We start from the raw sequence: 20,998 nt of genomic DNA on the forward strand, positions 1-20,998 counted from the left end.
TGTGTGGGGTGGCAGGAGCTGCAGGTACAGGGAATCTTGCTTGAGACATCCCGAGATAACAGACTTCCAAGGCAGGACACAAAAACAGGGGGTATGGAAAGGCAAGGAGTGTCCCATGTCACAGATTAAAGGCAAACAGGCATTTTTCCATGTGTAACTTCAAAAACCTGGGATAAAATAAGAGCCAAAAAATTTCCTCTGAGACGTAGCTCTGAACAAGGGGGTTTTTCCAGTCAGCTCAGATCTCCCAGCCCTCCTACTGGAAGGGGCCCAAAGTAACAAGAACTGTTTAACTTGGAGATCTGGGAAAAGGGGAGACTTGGCCCTGCCAATGTGATCCCCTTTTGCTCTGTGTGCAGGGGGAAATTTTTCTTCCTTTCCCTCTCCTGTTGTCAAATTCATGCCCAGAATGAACCAACAAATCCATCTCTTCAGAGATCAATTACAGTGTCTGGCTGCGAAGCCTGGAAATCCAATTAACTCCCAAATATTTTCTTTTTCCTGTTTTAGGGCAAAAAAAAAAAAAAAGAATGAGGGGAGAGAAAGAGAGAGACAAAGAGAGAGAAGCACATTGAAGCGGGGGCATAAATCACCTGGAAAACATTCCAAACATTAAAATAAACAAGGACGAATTTCAACTTCATTTGTCTCTTTTTGAGATTCTGTCACTGATTTATTTTACTGCTCTGTCTGAGCTTTGGTTTTGCCTTTGCTCATGTTCTCTGTGTCTGGAGCAGAGCCCCAGGGCCGGATGCTCCTGTGCTGGTGCCTGTGGAGAACATTGTCCCTCCTGCAGGGCTCTGCTCCCCTCACCTGGGGCTTTCAGGGGTTAAACTCTCTCCATCCTGCATCTGGGGGCTGACCAGCTCTGCCTGGGTGTGAGTGGCCTCGTGGTTTGGGAGAGGAGGTGACCCATGAGACTTCCCAGGAGGAAATAACTCTGCTCCTCAGTCACAGACTGGGACTTTTTGCAGCCAAATTGAACCTCTCCATCTCAGCCTCGTGTCCTTGATCTTTTACAGGACTCGACTGACTCCATTTGACCAGCTGTACAATGTCCTCAGGCATCCAGGAGGCTTCAAGGAGACTCTTCTTCCCAAGGTAGTGGAATGTTGTCCATGTGGGAACTCGCTGTGCCCATGGAAGTGCCTGAAGGTGAGCGGGGCCTGGGTGTGTCTCAGCCTGATGGTCTCACAGAGGTATTTAGAGAAGGACTGGGAAGGGGAAAGAAGTAAAGACTGACTTATTTGTGTTGTTTCTGGTCTTGGGAATTGGCCAACCAAGGGCCTGGCAAGTCCCCAGTGACAGAGCTGCCCACCAAAACAAGGGCTGAGAGTGGCAGTGGAGTGAGAAGCAGCACCTTTGCCTGAACAAGGGGATTTTCTGTCTCTCAAACTCCTACTGCTTGGCTGGAGCCATTTTTGGGTGGGAATGCAGGTGGTGGTGGGTCCCAGTGACAGGCACTGAGCACCTGTACAGCAGCTGCAGGTGGGATGGAGCTTCCTTGGGGGTCTGGAGTGGCAGCAAGGTGGGGGACAACCCTGGGACCGCCCAAACAGGGAGGGGTCAGCCCTGGTCTCTGGGGCTGGAGAACCTCTGTCTCACTCCAGGCAACGGGGGTTTGAACCTGAAGCATGTGGGGGTGGCCCTGGGCAGGGCTGGGAGTCGGACTCGTGATCCTTGTGGGTCCCTTCCAGCTCAGCCTGTTCTGTGATCTGTGCTGCTGCCTGGAGTCCTTGTCCCCCTCCTTCAAGGAGCTTTAGTTTTCATTCCAAAGGAGAATGAATAATCCTCGGGGGCTGGTGGCAGGAGGAACTGTCGCCCTTCCTTCGGCTCTATCAGAAACTCCTCGAGAGGCCGTTAACAAATAACCTTCCCTCGGGAGAAATTAGCTCCCGGTCCCGATTCAATAGCTGCTCGTTTGGAGATGTCCTTGTTACCTTGTGCGAGTGGCTGATCTTCCTTTGAATCCTGCTGTTCCCGGACCCCGTGATTGCTCCCGGCAATCACGAGCTGCACATTAGCGGCTCATGCACTGATTGCTGAGCGATCCCAACACAACCTTTTGTGGAAAGTTTGGGGAGTTCAGAGCTCTGCGCTCAGGAAGCTGCGCGGATCTCACTCCTCACACATCCTGGCGAGGGAGGCTTCAGATGAGGGCTGGTTTGCAGGGGAGATCTGGGCTGGGAGTCTGGCTTTAGAAACAAAATCTTGTAGGCATTGTCAAGGAAACCTGGTGAGAGCACAGAGTTGTCCGACAGCCTTCAGGCAGCCTGGAGCAAAAGCTCTGAGATGTGCAAATAGGAATCCAAACGGATTTTTTTTTCCCCTCCAGCCCAGTGTTGCAGAATTGGAGAATGGCACTGGGATAGCTCAAAAAACCCCTGAAAACCTCCTGCTGTGTCATCTTGCCCTGACCTTCCAGTGAGAGCTTGTGAGTGAATTCATGGAATTACAGGATGGTTTGGGTTGGGAGAGACCTTAAAGACAATTTTGTTCCACCCCCTCCATGGGCAGGGACACCTTCCACCAGCCCAGGTTGCTCCAACCTGGCCTTGGACACTCCCAGGGATCCACAGCTTCTCTGGGCAACCTGTGCCAGAGCCTCCCCACCCTCCCAGGGAAGGATTTCTTCCCAATATCCAATTTCAACCTAATTCACTCAGAGACTGGCCTGTCAGACCGACCTGTGCTACAAACTCCCCACTCCCCTTCATCTCCTGAGCTGCCAATGAACCCAGGGATGGAGATCCAGAGAAATCCATGGCCAGCAGGACAGAGCAGGCTGGGGACATTTCCCCAAGAAACCTTTGTTCTAGACAAAACCCACTACTCAATTTATCAATCCCTAGTCACACTTCAGATTCCTATATCCCAAATCCATGGCATAGATTAGATCAGCCTAATTTGAAATGTGAAAGCAGGCTGGAAATCATTGCTGTGCACACTGTAGGGGGTGGGCTTTTTTTTCCTGTTCCATGGCTGAACTAGAATTCAAATGAATGAATAAAATCCATTCTGGTAGTTCCCAGTGAGGAGTATATTTCTTTGGAAAAAGGAGGAAAAAACCCCAAACCCCTCCCACAATTTTATTCAACCCCGAGTGAAGTGTGTTGATTTGGGGGAATTCAGTTAATTTTCCTACTCCTCAAAATAGGTCAACTTTGAAATAGAAAATGTCACATTGAAACAGAAAGCTGAATAGAAATGTTTAGAAAACGTGAGGTTGTATATACATATATTTGGAGGTTTAACGAGCCTGTGGATGGAGGGAAAGCATCCAGGCTATTTATAATGCAATTAGGCTGAGATTGAGGACTCGTTTTTGCTCTCAGTAAACTGCATCTCTATTTCATTTAGAACAATCTCCTTCCTCCATCAAAGGCCCTTCTCCCAGCTATAGCTGGGAATATATGGCTATAGCTGGGGATACAGAGCTATAATAGAGCTGGAATGACTATGGCTGTACTGTGTCAGATAACTGCTGTGGTTTTCTTTTCCAAGGCTTTCCAGGCGTGTTCACGTGGGAATATTGACATTTGGGAGCCAGGTATGATGGTGTGATGTTCCAACATGAAGCTGTTATCAAGGAAATTTGTTCCAGCAACTTTCCCCTGCAGGTTTTCTCAAGGTTTTTCCTATTCTCTCCCATTCTGTACCATTAATTATTAAAAAAATAAATCTTACAAAATCCTCTCCTTTCTGGCTTTTTTGGTACCTTTCAGTGTTCCTTCACCCTCTCTCCTTGCAGCATCAGTTCTGGATGTGTAAGTAGTAAGTTGGTTTCTATTCTCACTCTGGGGGTTGGTTTTCAAACTGTTTATTGAGTAATAAAAATAGACAATTACAAGTCATTGCCCAGGGATAATGTGCTAATAATTTTATGACTGGACAAAGGGTTGGAACTGCCCCCAAATGGTGGTGAGAAGGAAACCTAGGATCTATTGCCAGCAGAGGAGAGGGACCCTCACTGCTGATAATCAAAGCTGGTGCAACGACTGTGAGCTATTAAAATTACTTTGGGCATGGGGGGCTGGCTGATCATTATTGCTTTCAGAGCAGAAGTGGCTGAAAGCTTTTTGGAAGGTGTTTAGAAGTCAGTGCTACTCAGAGGGAATGTGATGGACCACCAGGACTGCTCATGTTCAAGTCCACAAGGCCAACAGCTGAAGGCCTGGGAAAACAGAGATTAAAGGGTGCTAATGCTTTCCAGCAAACATGAGTCATCCCAGAGATAACAGAAGGATTGAGTTTCTCCAGGCACTTGAGTCCACCAAGCAGTGTCCCAGCCTTGGTGCTGCAGAGCTGAGGCAGAACCTGCTGCTGCAGGGGGAGCATCAGGCTGCACCCACCTGGGTGAGACTGTCCCATCCTGTCCCCCCAGACCCGGGGGGTTCATTATTTTTAAGCTCTATCTGTAGCTGCTTTGGTTCCCATGCAGTGAATTATTGAGGCTCCTGATGAACCCCCTGTGTTGCTGTGGGGGCAACAGGAGCTGGGGGGGGGTGGAATTTAAAGTTTCCAGGGTGCCTCTGCCCACCCAACATGGGCATTAAAACGCTGCCAGGAGTTGCCAGAGAATCAAGAGTGAACAGCAGCGCTCAGCTCACTGTCTGAAACCATCCTGGGGTGCTGTGTGCCACTGGTGCTCTCCAGGAGGAATTCCTACTCATTCTTGGGAGCAGAACATCATATTGGCACTGTCTGGGTATGGAGTTCAGTGGAGGACTGACTGAGGAGGGCCCTGGAGAGGCCCCTCCCAGGAGCAGGAAGGAGCTGTACTTCCAAAGCAGCAGCAGATCCAGCCCTTGGAGTGGGCAGGAAGCCATGGAACTGGGAGTAGCTGTTTGCAGCTGCCAAGCCCTCCCATTTGTATGTTGGTGGTGCAGATAGAATCTCATAAACCGGCCTCCATCCTGCTTTACTGCAGGTTTAATGAGCGGAGGAAGAACTCGGCTGTTTATTAAAACATTGGACAGTAAAGTTTAACAATAGACAATAAAGGGTTTTGTTTTTCCATCCTTCTGGTTTGTCAAAGCAACAGCACTTTGGGCTGGAGAGGGACCTGCTCCCAACCTCTGAATCCAGAGTGCCAGGAGGTGCTGGGGAGAGAGGCCAGGGAGTTACAGAGGAAGGAATGCAGGGGGAAGCAGAGCCTGGTGGGATGGGAAGGGTCAGTCCCCAGAGCACCCCACAGGGCTCAGGTGCCCATGTCTCAGGCACAAGGTGAGGTGTGAGAGGAAACCACAGCTGGACCTCAAGTGACCAGGAGCCCTTGATCTAAGAGGGCTGAGGGAGCAAAAGAGAGGGAGAAAGTCATGGATGGCTTGGAGGAGGTGGAGGTGGGGCTGGATGGACCTTTGTTCCAACCAGGGCTGATGCTGTAGAGACACCCCAGCCTTGGGGTTCTGCATTTGGCAGTTTGCACCCAAAAATAGATCAATTTGGGGGCATCAGGGCACACCTGACCAGACTCCCATGGCCACTGTAAGACAGCAAGCCCCCCAGTGTTCCCTGTCCTTGTCCTGGCCATTCCCTGCCAGCCCCTCTGGCTCAGGGTCCTTCCAGCCAGGTAGCATTGTACATCATTCTGTCACCCTGGGGACAAACTGCAGCCTTACAAGGCTTAAATGGACTCAACCTGCCTCCTCAGCCCTGGAAAATCTCCGTGCATCTCAGGGATTAAATCCTGACCCCAGCGAAAACAAGCGAGCGTTTTCCGGCTGAGTCCGGTGGGCTGAGATTTAATTCCCAGTTTTAAAGGCTCTTTAAAATCAGCTGTGATATATAACCAGCCTTCTCAGCCTCTAAATACCTCGACAAGATTGGCAGCGCTCCAGGAGGGCCATGGGCAGGATTACCAGCAAATCCAGAGGTCAGGAGAGAAACTGGGGAGCCCGGCTGGGGCAGAGCGGAGCCACAGAGCTGGAATTGCCTCCGGTTGTGGCTGCAGCGTGTGGGAAAAGCTGGGAAGCAGGTGAAGTCCTTTGCTTTTTAACCATGGAAATGCTGTGGATACATTTCTGTTTGTGCTTGCCCATTTTGGAGTGTGTTTGTGCAGATATATTTATATACACACACACACTTCCCTCCCCGCAGGTGCACACACCAGGATCCGTGTATTTGCTCAGCCTCCATCGCTCCATAAACTGCAAAAAACCAGACAAAATATTAAAATGAAGTCCCTTATCACTGCCAAGTCATCAGAAACTAATATTAGAGCTACTGGACAATTTTTTTCCCTGAACTATCCCCACTTCAAGATCCTGATTTAATGATTCTTTCCGTAGCTCTTTACATTCCATTATTTATAAGAAACAATGTTCAGTCCTCCCTTGACAGTATTTGCAGGGCTGCGGAAAGCAGTGCGGCAGAAAGGTGGGAGAACAATTTTGGTGATGTTTCCATAGCTACCTAGCTGCTAAATGTGGTTTATTCCATTTTAAAGTCGCCCAACACACACACACACACACAAGGCACACACACACGAACCCTCTCACACTCACAAATCCCCAAAGGCAGGGCCCTAATCCCTGCTCTGCCTATTCCAGCCTGAGCTGCCATTTGTATATTTAAAGGGCTACTTGCTGCATAAATAAATGGCTGGATAGAGCAGGAGGATAAACATATTGTTTCGCTCTCTCTGCTCTCTCCGACGTGTGTGTTCCAGTCGGTCCCTGTAATATTATTCCGGATATTTTTACCCAGCCGTTTAGCGCCGGGGAAGTCGGAGGTAGGAGGGTGTCCTCTCGTGGTCTGTGGCATCTCTGCAGCCTCGGAGCAGCCCGCGGAAAAAAAGAAGGGGAGAAGGGGGTGTCTTGGAACAGCGTCGGGATTTTAGGGGAAAACCTCTTTGGCTGGAGCTTCCAGATTCTGGGACCATGATGTGCAAAACCATCTCGGCATCCCCCTGATCCAGGCAAAGGAGAAATACAGCCCCGTGCAGCTGGAGGCCACTCATCACACACAGGTTTCCAAGCCTATCCCTGGAAGGAGGTAGAAAATGAGGTGTGGGGAAGAGGATGGTTGGTATCAGCCTTCCAGAGCAGAGGAAGTTTGCCCTGGGAAGGCGTGGATGTCTGGAGAGAGATGTGCTGTGTTAGAGAGTATCCCAGTGTCTGTGATCCTGGGGCACAGCTGGAGGGGAGGGAAGGGGGGCAGGAGACCTTCAGAAATGCCTAATGTGTCATCCTGGAGGCTTCCCATTCCTTCAGCAGCACCAGGGATGCTGTGATCCCACTGGTGGAGCAACACAGGGATTCTGTGATCCCACTGATGGAGCAGCACAAGGGATTCTGTGATCCTGCTCCTCCAGCAGCCCATGGATGCTGTGATCCCACTCCTGGAGCAAAACAGGGATGCTGTGATCCCACTCCTCCAGCAGCCTGTGGATGCTGTGATCCCACTCCTGGAGCAACACAGGGATGCTGTGAGCACCTGGATCCTCATTCCCCACACCCCACACCTGCCCTGCCTGTGCCCTGCAGCCCCTGGGATCCATTGTGTGGAGGGGCTGGGAGGAGGATGAGGAGCCTGAAGGCACCTTTGACACTGAGTGTGTGCCATGTGTGCCATGTGTGTCCTGGCAGCTCATCCTTGGCAGTGCCCTGGGCCAGGCTGGGTCCTTCCCTGGCGTTGCAGATTCCTCCCAGCCCTTCCTTCCAACCTGCAGCTTGGGCATCTGCTCCCTCTGGAGAGACTTCCCAGCCAGCCCAGTGCTGCCTGTGTGGGGCTTAACCCTCTCCCACCCACACTCCATTTTCCAAGCACACACGGCCCCTGGAATCAATCCCTTCCAGGTCTGAATTTGCCAGGGCTGCACTGCTGGGACTCCTGTGTGTCCCTGCAAAATGAGACAGGGAAAAACTGGAAGCAGGACAAGAAATAGCCACAGGCAGGGACAACAGAGAGGCCATCAGAAGAGAAGACATACCCAGCAGGAATTTCCCACCTTAAGGTTTATCTGAATGTAAATAAAATGTATATAAGGATGATATTCTTTACTCAGAGGGTGGGGAAGAGGTTGCCCAGAGAAGCTGTGGCTGCCCCTGGATCCCTGGAAGTGTTCCAGGCCAGGTTGGATAGGGCTTGGAGCAGCCTGGGACAGTAGAAGGTGTCTCTGTCCTTGGCAGGGGGTGGAACAAGGTCCCTTCTGACCCAAACCATCCTGGGATTCTGTGAAAAAGGTTTCCTAAGGAGCTTTTTGCAATGACAGGGATAGGGAAATCTCTCTCGAAGTGGAGAATTTTTGTCACCATTTTTTTTTTCTTCTGCCTGTAGAAAAAAAAAGGGGGAGTGAAAAACGCTGCTGCAAATTGTGTTTTATTAGTGTTGGGAACCAGGTGTAAAGCAAATAAATCATCATTGGAAACCAAAAGCACCTCTGACTGCCCCTCAGCTGCTCATGCATGCTGTTGTTCTGCAGGTTCCCTCTGCTCCACAGGGTTTCCTGGGGTCTGCCAGGGTGCCAGGCATGGTTAGTCACCACTCCATCCTGCTGGAACGCCTGTGCTGCACAAGGTGGGGCAGTGGATACCTCTGGGGGATGGCTGGGACTCAGCCCAGCCCCGTGTGGCTCTGCCAGCAGCGAGGCTGTGCCTGCATGGAGCCCACAGCTGGGATAACCTGGCTGCAATTGTCCCCTGGTTTCATTGTCCCAGCTCTATTCCTTCCCAGGCATGGCCCTGGCTCTTCCTGGCATTTTGGGGAAGATGCTCCCCCCTTTCTTTGGAGCCCTTTCCATAGAGCTCAGCTCAGTCTGCTGTGGATCCACAGATATTCACAGAATATTCTGTCGGAAGGGACCCACAAAGATCATCAAGTCCAACTCTTCAGTGAATGGCCCATGTGGGGACTGAACCCAAGACTTTGGCTTTGTCAGCACCACGATCCAACCACCTGAGCCAACCCAACCCCTTTTCCTTCCCTAGCTTGCTCCAGCTCTCAGCAGCTGCAGTGCTGCCTGTCATTCCTCCCATTGTCCTCCAAGCAGTGACAGCCTTTCCCACAGCCCATTTCCCACCTGTGATTGCCAGATTTTTCACACCTGTCTGTGCCAGGAGAGCACAGAAGCACAGGGGGTGTTGGGGCCAGGCTGGGCAGTGTGGGCAGGAGCTGCTCCCAGCTCATCCTCAGCCCAGGGCCTGGTTGTGCCCCACAGGGGTCTGGGTTGGGACTGGGGTTATTAAATATCTGCATTAATGACACAGAGAGAGGGTTGGGGGCACCCTCAATGAATTTACACCATGAGCTGACCCCAAACTGAGGGTGCAGGGACACACCTGGGGGACGGGGCCATCCAGAGGGACCTGGACAGGCTCCAGAAGTGGCCCTTGGGAATCTCCTGAGGTTTAACAAGGCCAAGGGCTGGGGCTGCACCTGGGTCGGGGCAGCCCCGGGATCAGTCCAGGCTGGGGATGAGCAGATGGGGCAGCCCGGGGAGAGGGGCGGGGGGGGGCGGGGGGGGGAGAGGCTGGACATGAACCAGCCCAGAACCCCCTGTGCCCTGGGCTGATCCCCCAGCGTGGGCAGCAGGGCAGGGGGGGATTCTGCCCCTCTGCCCCTCAGGGGAGACCCCCCTGCAGAGCTGCTCCAGCCCTGGGAACAGCACAGGAGGGACATGGAGCTGCTGGAGAGAGTCCAGAGGAGGCCCCAAGGTGGTCAGACGGCTGGAGCAGCTCTGCTGGGAGGAAAGGCTGGAGAGCTGGGATTGTTCAGCCTGGAGAGACCTTCCAGTGCCTGAGAGAAGCCTGAAAGAAAGATGGGGGGAGACTATTTCCAAGGCCAGGAGAAGGGGGAATGGCTGCCCACTGCCAGAGGGCAGGGTTAGGTGGGATATTGGGAGGGAATTCCTGGCTGTGAGGATGGGGAGGCCCTGGCACATGTTTTCCAGAGAAGCTGTGGCTGCCCCTGGATCCCTGGAAGTGTCCAAGGCCAGGTTGGACGGGGCTTGGAGCAACCTGGGCTGGTGGAAGGTGTCCCTGCCCATGGCAGGGGGTGGAATGAGATGATCTTTAAGGTCCCTTCCCACCCAAACAATCTGTGATTCTGTGAAACAAAAAACTGAACCCTTATCAACAAGAACAGCAAGAGTAGCTCCATAACTGTGTTATTTTCCTGCCCAATGTGAGCTCCAGTGGTGGGCCAGGAGACATCCCCATTAATGGCCAGTTCCTGACCGAGGTGTGAACACCCTCCTCAGGGACTTGCTTTGGAATTTCAGGACATTTGTCTTTGTTGTTTCCTGTTGGCCCAGGAGGGGCTGGTTGTCAATCGATTCCCCGGGGGCCTGGAGCTCTCCTTGGCCATCATTAGGTGTGATTATCAGCAGCAGCAATAATCACCTTGTCACTGTTTCAAAGACAGGCTTTGCCATCTTTGTGCTGGCTGCTTCTCGTCTCCAGCCCCCCAACAGGCACGTGCTGGAGGTCAGAGTGTTTTGCTGGCTCTGTGTGACAGGTAATACCTGAAGTCTGGGGTATCATCCAGAGACTGCACTGCAGGCCCCTCTCCAGCAAGAAGCAGCAGCACAGGAACGTTTCTTCCTGCCTTTTCTGCCTCTTGCAGCACTGGCACCAGGCAGAAAACTCATGGGACCAGGCAGAACCCAGCTTTGGATTTCCTGCTGTGGGACAGGGACAGGTCTCCTTCCCATTACCCTGGCAAATAGCAGGAGTTGCTAAAGAAAGCTGCCTCCCTGCAGCAAAGACATTCTTCCAGCCCTGCTCTCTGGATTAAGGAAGACTGAAGGAGGTTTTTTTTGCTTTCTGCTTGCCTTTTTTTTTTTTAAATCAGTTCAATGTTTTACAGCTCAAATTCAAACAGCAGCTTAAGAGCTTAAACAATGAAACATAAGGATGTGCTGGCATGGATGGGCTGTCTCTCCTCTCCCGTTCACAGCTCTGCTTGGCATCAGCCTGGGGAGAAAAATACCTGTGTCTCACTCCCACAAGCTGAGCAGCCTTGCCAGGCTCCTCACTGCCTTTCTGGGAGGTAAGAGAGGTGTGCAGAGCTTTGGGAAAGCCAGAGAGGGGCTTTGGACAAGGGCTGGAGTGACAGGACAAGGGGAATGGCTTCCAGCTGCCAGAAGGCAGGGTGAGATGGGATATTAGGAAGGAATTGTTCCCTGGGAGGGTGGGGAGGCCCTGGCACAGGTTGCCCAGAGAAGCTGTGGCTGCCCCTGGATCCCTGGAAGTGTCCAAGGCCAGGTTGGACGGGGCTTGGAGCAACCTGGGCTAGTGGAAGGTGTCCCTGCCCATGGCAGGGGGTGGGATGGGATGGGCTTCAAGGTCCCTTCCAACCCAAATCATTCCATGAGGATTCTGTGATTCTGATGGGGTTGTGCCACCTTAGACCCACTGATCCAACCTGCCCAGCAGCCCTTGGCATGGCTTCTCCCTCTCCCTGATGCCAACAGCTGTGGCTCTGTGGGGTGCTGGGGTCCCTGAGGTTTTTTGGGAAGTTGCTGTTGTGGGGCACGTTCAGAGATGGGGGAAATAACGGGCAGGGTTTGGGTTCTCTGGACAAGTGTGTGTGCTTTGGGTTTCTGAGGAGCCACCCAGGCACTGCCATTCCCAACCTGGTTCCAGATGGATGGAGCTGCCTGAAAATAATTGCAGAGAGCTGTCCAGGGAAGCTTGTTGCTATTCAGGATCAGTGGTCAGCCCTGTCTGCTCCTCCACGTGGGCACCTCTGAATCCCAATGAAGCCTGGCCATCCTGGTCTTTCTTGTTCTGTCTCCTCCACTCCCCACTGCCCCTCATCCTCCTCTCCCCCTCTCCCTCTCCCTGCATGCCCAGCTCGAGTCACAGAGCAGAACTTCACCTCCTTCATCATCTCACAGTTACTGAGAAGCATCAGTTGTCCAAGAAGCCAAAGGAAGGCCGAGAGACATCACAAATCAGAAAAGGGGGCTTTTTCTGTCCACCAAAATGTGTCCTATGGAAACCCAACTGCCCCCAAGTTATTTTGTTTTCAGGGCAGAGAACAGATCATGTTTAAATTCTGGATGGAAATAAAAGCCAAGGAAAGGATGCTCCACTTGGGGAAAGGAAACTCCTCCCAGGCTTCTGGACCAGATGCCCAGCTGGTGTAAATAAAAAAGTGCTAGACTGGTTTACTCGAGCTGCAGCTGTTGGAAAAATGCTTTTTCCAAAGCTTTTTCCTGCCTGGCTTGGTTTTTTTTTCTATCTTCCTCCAGTTTCAAATGCCACTGGTAAAATCCAGATGTGAAGCCTGTGCCAGTGTGTCCCTTGCCCAGCCGGGGAGGCAGCGGGATGGCCCAGAAACATCAGGCCTGGGGCCAACTCAGGGCCAGGAATTCTGTGCTCCCCTTCCCCTGCCAGCAGCCCCAGTGTCACAGAATCCACCAGGACCATCCAGTCCAACCCTCAGCCCTGCACAGACCCATCCCCAGAGTCACCCCCTGTGCCCCAGAGGATGGCTCGTGTTCACCCTGGTGAGGAAAGGTAAATTTGAACAATAGCTGCAAAAAGAAGGAAAAATATCTCTTTTGGCCAAACCTTGTAGAGAGAGCTGCTCTGGATGGACCCCCCAGTCCTACAAGTTATTCACCTTTTAATCCCCCTCTCTTTGATTTTGATGAGTGTTTTCTCTGTCACCTGCTCCTTTAAACTCTCCTTCATGGGAACCATAACTCCTCTTTGCTCCTCTACCCCATGGATTGCCCTCTGGATGGGAAAGTAAACAACAAATTTATCTGAAAATACTTCTCCATCTTACGGAGAATCACAGGGCCCAGGTCTAGAGGGGCTGAGGTGGGTTGTGTTTGACCATAAACCCTTTGGCTGCACCTCTTTGGGCAGCCAGGACTGTTCCATACTCCTCCTCCAAAGTATCACTCAGAATCCCAGAATGTGCTGAGCTGGAAAAGGATCCACCAGGACCATCCAGTCCAACCCCCAACTCTGCACAGGAACATCCCCCAGAGTCACCCCCTGTGCCCCAGAGGATCAGCCAAACCCTCCTGGAGCTCTGGCAGCCTTGGGGCTGTGCCCACTGCCCTGGGGAGCCTGGGCAGTGCCCAACCAGCCTCTGGGGGAAGAACCTTTGCCTGAGATCCAACCTGACCCTGCCCTGACACAGCTCCAGCCATTCCCTGGCTGCTGTCCCTGGTCCCCCTCAGTCCCTGCCCCTCCTCTGCCCCTGCCCAGAGCCCACAGGACACATCCCTCAAAGGCTGCTGGACCCAGATGGAGCTGGAAGGAGGACCATCATCCCAAAAGTTGGCTCTGCAGCAGCTTCCCTGATGCTCCTGCTCATCCTGAACCCTTTGGTGTCCCTGCAGTGCTGACCTGGGGACAGCCCAGGCTGCAGGGCCCAGACCCGGCTCAAGGGATGGCCTTGGAACTCTCTGTTTAAAGTCCTCTTCCTCCAAACTGACCATCTGTGCTGTTTTCTCTCTGAATGATAAACACTTAAGGGTCACCTGCTTTCTTTAATCTCCTCTGGCTCGTATCCTTCTGAGCTGCACATCATATTAATTATATGCTTTTTATTCCTGGCCATGCTGACACGGGGGGATCATTGCTGCTCCTGCTTCCTCTTTTTATTATCTCACTGCTCACACTCACCAGCCTCTGGTATTCTGCACCACGAGAGGACACTTTGCTGATCACCTTCCTTCATTAAGAAAACTTAATTTTAGTGCTGACGGGAAATTAGATTAAAGAAAATAAACCACCCAAAAACAGCCATAAGGTTTCTTGTTGGATTAAATATTAAAATTAATAATCCGGCGCTTCATTCGGCTCTGTATTTATGTTAATATTTAATTCAATAACAGCCCATGTTTTAGAACAGTTTCCCATTTGTTTAAAGCTACAGTTGAAACTGCAATTGCTGCCTAAAGTAGGACAATATGTAAGTAACTGGTTTATGCAAGGAGCAAGGACAGCTCCAAAATCCTCTACCTGGCAGGGAGGGGAGGTTTGACAGGGGGAAAGGGGAGCAGGGAGATGCAAATCCTGCTGGCTGGAGGAAAGCCTGGGAGCTGGAAAAGAGTCTGAGAGGCCCCAGTGCAGATCCCAGGGACTGGGAGGGCTTTCAAGGGTGTGTTGCCCCTGTTGTGGCACCTCCGTAGCATCAGAGAGCTCCAGGGGGTTTGTCCTGGGAAGGACAAGCACTGGGAACAGCTGTGAAGATCCAGGGGCACATCTGGAGGCCTTGCAGGGTCACCACTGCTCATGTTTGGGATGTTTTCTCCAGAGAAGTGTCCCAGAGGTGGTGCAGCCACACCAAGGCTGAGCTGGGATGTGATCCAGGGTCGGGTGATGGTGGGAAACGGCCTCAGGTGTCACCAGGGGAGGTTTAGGTTGGATATTGGGAAAAATTTCTTCCTGGAAAGGATGGTCAGGCATTGGCACAGCTGCCCAGGGCAGGGGTGGAGTTCCCATCCCTGGAGGGATTTGGAAGCCCTGTGGATGTGGCTCTTGGGGACGTGGGTCAGTGGTGGCCTTGGCAGTGCTGGGGAATAGTTGGACTTGATGGTCTCAGGGGGCTTTTCCAACCTGAGTTAATGTGTGTTTCTGTGAGGGTGCTGAGTTTTCCACTGATGGCTTTGAGGTGACATGGAATACCAATCAAGATGCTATAAATAAAAAGCTTTACTTTCCTTTTTCCAGTGCTGAATCAAGCCTGGCTTAAGTGAACCTCAACTGCTTCTGCAGTCCTGGGGTTCAGCCTCAGCATCCCATGGCAAGGAGAGCTGAGTCCAGGAGGAGAATCCATCTCCCAGGAGGTTTCTTGTTTCAGTGTGGAAAATCAGCTGGGAAGAACTTTATAAGTTTTGCTCAGTTGTTCTCTTTTTCCAAGGGGTGGAAAGGGCTGTTCTCCTTTTCCAAGGGTGGGCAAAGCCCCTTGCAGGGGCTGGTGCCAGGATTTTGCCTGCTGGAACATATGAGATATTACAAAAGCTCTTTTCTTCCCCAGGATAGCTGTGATCTTGGAAACCAGAATAATTATATAGTCTGGCCTGATGTGGAGGAAGAACATGGAACACGTAGCAATGATCAGGAAAACTGAAATGCTGTGGAGGTGGAGTTCCAAGTGAGTTTTCTGAAGTTTGGATACATCCCCAAACTTCCTTGAACCTTCTGGGGCCTAATTAAATTCGAGAGGACTGATAAAAAAACATGCATGGAAGAGAAAACTTTTCTTTCCATTAAGAAACTGCTTAATAAAACAGATTATGTGTAAAATAGAAATATGGGCCTCGTGAAGGAAGAGTGAAAAGACACTAATGAGCAGTGTCTGAGTGTTAATGAATCATATTAGCATGCCATTACCTGCAAATATTATAAATAGACCAACCAGTTTTAGGTTCCCTTTTCTTCAAAGAACCCTGTGTGGTTTCTGAAGGTGGCCTGATGCAGTTAATCTCATTTTACATGAGGGGAAACTGAGGCAGAAGGGCATCACTTGCACTCACCCCTCAAGCCCGTGGTGCAGGTGGAGATGAGAACATTGAGGGTTTATTTTTATGTGCTGTGATTTGACTTTGGGACATGCAGAAACCACCAGGCACCGTCCTGAGCTCTGTGTGTGGAGCAGCTCTTCCATCTGCCTGGAGACAGCGCTGAGGAGGTCACAGCTCCAGCAGGTGCCTCCTTTCCTGGATCCTGGATGTTTTGTTCCTCTCTGGACCTCGTGTGGACATTGGCACTGGGGTCTGCTCCAGGAAATACCCCTGGATGGGGATGGCTCCTTGGTTCTAGCAGGACTTTGCCCACACCAGGGCATGTCCAACTGGAGGGTGTGTGAGTCCCACCAGCCAGGCACCCTCAGTGAGGGGACCAGGGCTCTGTTTCCCGTGGTTTGTTGATCCCTGTTTCCCTCCTCCATCACCACATCACTCTCAGCCTGTTCACTGAAAGCCAGGAGTGATTTAATTTTTGTTTCCTGATTCTTTGGAGCTCTGCTGGGAGCTGATGTTGACATCCCTGATTGAGAATGATCCCAGTTACAGCTGGATAGGACTAGGAGAGATGACTGGTTTAATGGCAATAGCAGTAAATGTGTGTTTGTGGGTGTTTTGTCACCTCTGACTGTGCAGAAGGATCACTGCACTGCACTTGGGCTCAGCCTAGAGACTGATTTTGGGGAGAAAGGTAGAAAAGAAACAAAATGCCCCTGGGGAAGGGCTGGGAGGGCCTGGAGGCTCCACTGGCTCACCAGGAGCTCTCCTGCCTTGCTGTTATTTACAGCCCAGCTCCCGGTGCAGTGATGGACACCTTCAATAACACTCTGCATTAGGAAGCTGGAGGAGGTGCTACCAATAATTGTGAAGGATGTCAAGGAGGAAGAAGTGATGTGTTTAACCATATGGGCTGGGATTCCTCTCCCTCTCCAATCCTGGCAGAATCAGCTGTGTGCTCATTTGAGCTCTCTCTGTACTCCAGGCACAAGCAAGTTCCTCCTTCCAGAAGGCCATTTGTCCTGTCCCAGAGGGGTGTCCATGAGGGATGGGTTCAGGAGTTCTTGGGAGGTTTTTTTCATCCTGTTGACAATCGAGAGCACAGACACCTTTTAGACTGAATTCGTGACTTGTAGTCGGTGCTGTTGGCAGAGACAAACCCTCTTCCTTCCTGGAGAAAGCACAAATAACTGTAATTTCACAAAATTTCTGACAGTGAGCCCTCATTTGTTAAACAGCCCTGGCTGTCAGGAGTAGCTGATGCTTTGGAAGAGGACGGGAGGTGGTTGTAAAGTGGAGTGAAGGAGCAGTGTGTACCTGCTGCTCTCTGCCTGACAGCAGGATTGCATTTTGATGGCCCTCTTGGCTTCAGAGTCAAGGTCCAGACCTTTGGAATTGCTCTGGCCTGCACTGCAGACCTGGGGAAGTGAGGAGCCTTCCTTATATCTCCCGTGGGATAGCTCTGGTCTCACCAAAAGCCACTGGGACTTTGTCTCCTACGTCCTCAGACAATGCAGGGAAACAGATTCTTGAGCCACATGAAAACCATGGAGGGCAGATTCTGCTGGAATAGGAACCAGGGAAGTCTTTCTGTGTCCATCTGCCTGAGCAGTGACTGCTGCTTTCCACAACTGGCTGGCTTTTTTTCCCCTCCTCTTTATTCAGAGGAGATTGTGAACATGTTTTACATCTGCTCTTGGTGCACCTGGGTTAACATCAGCCTGCAGAGCCTGGAGGTGGCCTGGATGTGGAAGCAGCCACAGTTTTGGGCTGGACTCACGTCCTGCTCCCACCACACTGCTCGTGCTCAGCCAGGCTGGGATGAAAGCAGCTCTTCACTGGGAGTGCATCTCCTTCCAGGTTGGGATCCCAGCGTGTGCTTCTGAAGACAGGCTCTCACTTGGCTGTCTTGCTATTTTTCCCTTCTATTTATGAACAGATGAGGGGAGGAAAAGGCACAAATGACAATATTTTGCCTTCTTTTCCTGCTGGAAGCCAGGCTGAGCAGCTCTGTTTCAGCAGCCGTGGCTCTGCAGGCTCCTGGCAGGTTGTCCCTGGCCTGCAGTCCGGGAGGGTTGTCCTGGGGAAGGGGAGGGATGTGACTGTGCAGGATGGGGGAGGGAAAGCTCATCCTCCCCCTTCTCTCACATTCAGATTTGGAAAGTCTCCTCAGTGACAGGGCAGAGCCCCTGGGTAGGACAAGGGGGAGTGGCTTTGAGCTGAAAGAGAGGAGGTTTAAATTAAATATTGGGAAGAAATTGTTGGTTGTGAGGGTGGGGAGGCCCTGGTACAGGTTGCCCAGAGAAGCTGTGGCTGCCCCATCCCTGGAAGTGTTCAAGGCCAGGTAGGAGCAACCTGGGCTAGAGGAAAGTGTCCCTGCCCATGGAGGGGGTGGAACAACATGGTCTTTAAGTTCTCTTCCAAGCCAAACCACTCTAGGATTCTGGAATTCTAATCCTTGCCCTCATCCTGCTCCCAGGCATTGTCCCCAGGACAGCCTGCTAAGCTGAGATCCCTGCAGGGAGACAAAGGTGTAGAGGGCTCAGGAACCTGGGGCTCAGCAGCTCTCCCAGCTCATCTTGTCCCACTTATAAACGTGTTTCAATTCAGCTTCCAAGCTCCCACCTGTCTGTGGCACCAGGGAGAGGCCACCCATCCTTGGGTGAGCACCAGGCTGGGCACTGGTGCCTGTGTTTCACCACACACATATCCTAAAAACTCCCCCAGAGTCCTAAAACCCCCTTTCAATTCCGAGCAAGCAGCATCTTCCCTTCTGCAAAGGGAAACGCAGCAGAATTGCAAATGTCCGAGCTGCCAGGATTTCACTGCGCATCCAGCAGCCCACAGTAGGGTTTTTTTTTTCTCCTCCACCTTAGGGGTTTAGTCTGCACAGCAAGTCCAGTAATGAACTGTTACTCTGGCAAATCAGACTTTCATTAGGTTAGGATTGTGCCCGGGTGTCTGCGTTCCTCGATAATGAACCGTGATGTTGTGCAAAGCCCCGGCTGGAGCAGAGCCCTGCTCATCTCAGTGCCATCATTCACCCATCAGCACCAGCACAGCCCCTCACTCCAGCCAGTCCCACAGCCAGGGGGACTGGGAGAAGGTTTCCTCCTCGCTGAGCAGCTTTTTTGGGGGTCAAACAGTGCTTTTAAGCGTTGGGTGTGACTCTGCCTTCTCGTTCCCGATGCCCTATAAACAAACGCTGATTTTTTATCCTTTTTTTTTTTAGGTGCTCATTATTCATCACCAGCAGGTCCTGAAATTGCAGCGCGTGTCTCTTCTGCTGTGAAAACATTAATAACTGCTCTGGCTAAGCTCAGAAAGATCATTTATTTTACAAATGTGCAGAAAATTCCGGCCAGCTGGGATTGAAGCCCAGCCTTTCTTCGTAGGCGAGGCTTTCAGGCCACGTTTTACCAGGAGAAAGGAGGAGTTTTACACAGGTCTACATTTCCAGGTGTGGACAGGCTGCTCACCCACCAGCACAACCTTAAGCCAGGGGTTGGTAGAGAGCAACAACCAGTAAAACTGAGCCCAAGTGAGGCACAAACACGGGGATCTGGAGCTATTTCTGCTCTGTGTAAGGGGCTTGATCAGCTTGATCCAGGTTTTCTTCCTGCATCCCCCCTTCTCCTGTGCATGGGAGGCTGGGGCAGGGGGGATCCTGTGCCTTCCACACGTGGCTGGGGGGGCTCAGCATCGTGGCTCTGCCTCCCCATCCCTCCCCCAGCCTTGGGATGCTCCCAACGCTCCTGAGCTCCATCAAGGACGAGGAGCAGGAAATCCCAGCAGCCTCTTAAGAAACATTTTAATTAAAACCCTGACATAACGAGAGCTTTAAAGGACATGAAAGACAACAGCTGTGGAGCTGCTCTCTGGCCCCCCTCCCTCCTCCCCCCTCTCTGCAGTGCTCTTAGAGCAATTTTCATGGAAAGCTTTTTGGGTTTCCTGTTCTCTGCCCTCCGTGGTGGTTACCCAGCCCTCCCTCCCTGCCAGTCCCCCCTGGGGAAACAGGTGACAAGGTGACAACCTGCCTTCCCCACCCCCAGGGCAGGTGCTGCTGCAGAGCCCGTGTCCAGGTGGGAATTGGGGGCATCAGGGAGGAAGAGGAGGATCTTTGGATGAGCTTGGGGCAGTTGGTATCTCGGTGTCCAGCTGGAGATGTGACACCACTGGTTCTGCAGGGCAGGGACCCTCCTTGGGACATGGCCAACCACCACAGCTGAGCCCAGGGTGGTCTCAGGTTGGCTGGTCCACCCAAGCTGGGGCCAGTTGCTGGTGTCCCTGGGCCTGGTTTTGCTGGACAGTCCCCAGCCTGGCAGCGTTGGCACAACAGTGACCAAACCAGCAGAGCTGCAATCAGGGACTTCTTTTTTATCCTATTTAGATTGGATACAAGGAAGAAGTTCTTCCCTGTGAGGGTGGTGAGGCCCTGGCACAGGTTGCCCAGAGAAGGTGTGGCTGCCCCTGGATCCCTGGAAGTGTCCAAGGCCAGGTTGGACGGGGCTTGGAGCAGCCTGGGATAGTGGAAGGTGTCCCTGCCCATGGCAGGGGTGGAATGAGATGATTTTTACAGTCCCTTCCAACCCAACCCATTCTGGGATTCTATGATTTTATTTAAAATATATTTCAGGAGACCAGCACTGACAGTGTTAATCCAGAGCTGGGAATGTCCAACCACCTCCTCTTTCTGGGGGTTCAACACACCTGGAGATATCCCCAAGACCACGGAGCTGGGCTGGACCAGCCATTCCAGAGCTGCTTCCAAACTCCATTGCTGACACTAACACAGGATTTAGGTAAAACATGAGGTGGCATTAGTGATTAAAGTGGATATTTGGATTTGATTCAGGAAATCTGATGAGGAGGAGGAGCCCCTCCATCACCTTGAAGAGGGTAGGATGATGTCATGGCTTTTCTTTGATCTGCTCCCCTCCTCCTCACCCCACATGGCCTAAAATCAGCAATCCAGCCAATCCAGTGGATGCAGGAGCAGGGCCAAACTCTTCCCATTGGGATTCCTCATGCTCTGCATTTGCAAATGGAAAGAACTCACCGGTTCAGGGCTTCCAATTAGAGCTGGGCAAATGAAAAACTTCTCAGCTCACTGCCCAATCCTCCACCAAAAAATGCAAATAAGAACTGGTTTGGATCAATGCAAAGTACAGACCCTTTGATTTTTTTTTCCTCCTCCCAAAATAAACCCTTCTCCTTCCCACCCTGATTAATTTTAGATCACATGAAATGTTTTATTCAATTGCAGCCCGAAATGTCATTTCAGAACATTAGCTGGAATAATATTCCTTTTTAAAAAGTGACAGAGCGAAAAAGTTCAACTTTGAAAACTTTTTTATTCTTCTCTCATGGATGGAGGAACAAATTTGTTTTCTGATGAAAAAAAAAAAGGGGTTTGTGAATTTTTTTGGTGGGATTTTAAGAGCCCAGAGAAGGGATGTGACCAAGCCCTGGGGGGCTGGGGGTGATCTTGCTGGAACCACCAAGCACAAGTTGGCCAAAAGCATCTTCATGCCCCAAGAGCTCCCTCCTCCTTTCTCCTGCTCC

The 20,998-nt window shown here is 51.6% G+C and overlaps 1 long non-coding RNA gene across 1 annotated transcript in view; it reads left to right on the plus strand.

Moving 5' to 3' along the window:
• Nucleotides 1–3,649, plus strand: part of LOC113977606 — a 24,124-nt gene extending 20,475 nt beyond the window's left edge. Inside the window, exons 4-5 of the long non-coding RNA XR_003537363.1 lie at nucleotides 1,023–1,155; nucleotides 3,505–3,649. This is a non-coding gene — a long non-coding RNA (uncharacterized LOC113977606). The remainder of the gene's footprint in view (nucleotides 1–1,022; nucleotides 1,156–3,504) is intronic.
• The last annotated feature ends 17,349 nt before the right edge of the window (nucleotides 3,650–20,998 follow it).

The sequence above is a fragment of the Neopelma chrysocephalum genome, unplaced genomic scaffold (assembly GCF_003984885.1).
Source record: "Neopelma chrysocephalum unplaced genomic scaffold, ASM398488v2 Primary Assembly neopelma1_252, whole genome shotgun sequence".
NCBI lineage: Eukaryota > Metazoa > Chordata > Aves > Passeriformes > Pipridae > Neopelma > Neopelma chrysocephalum.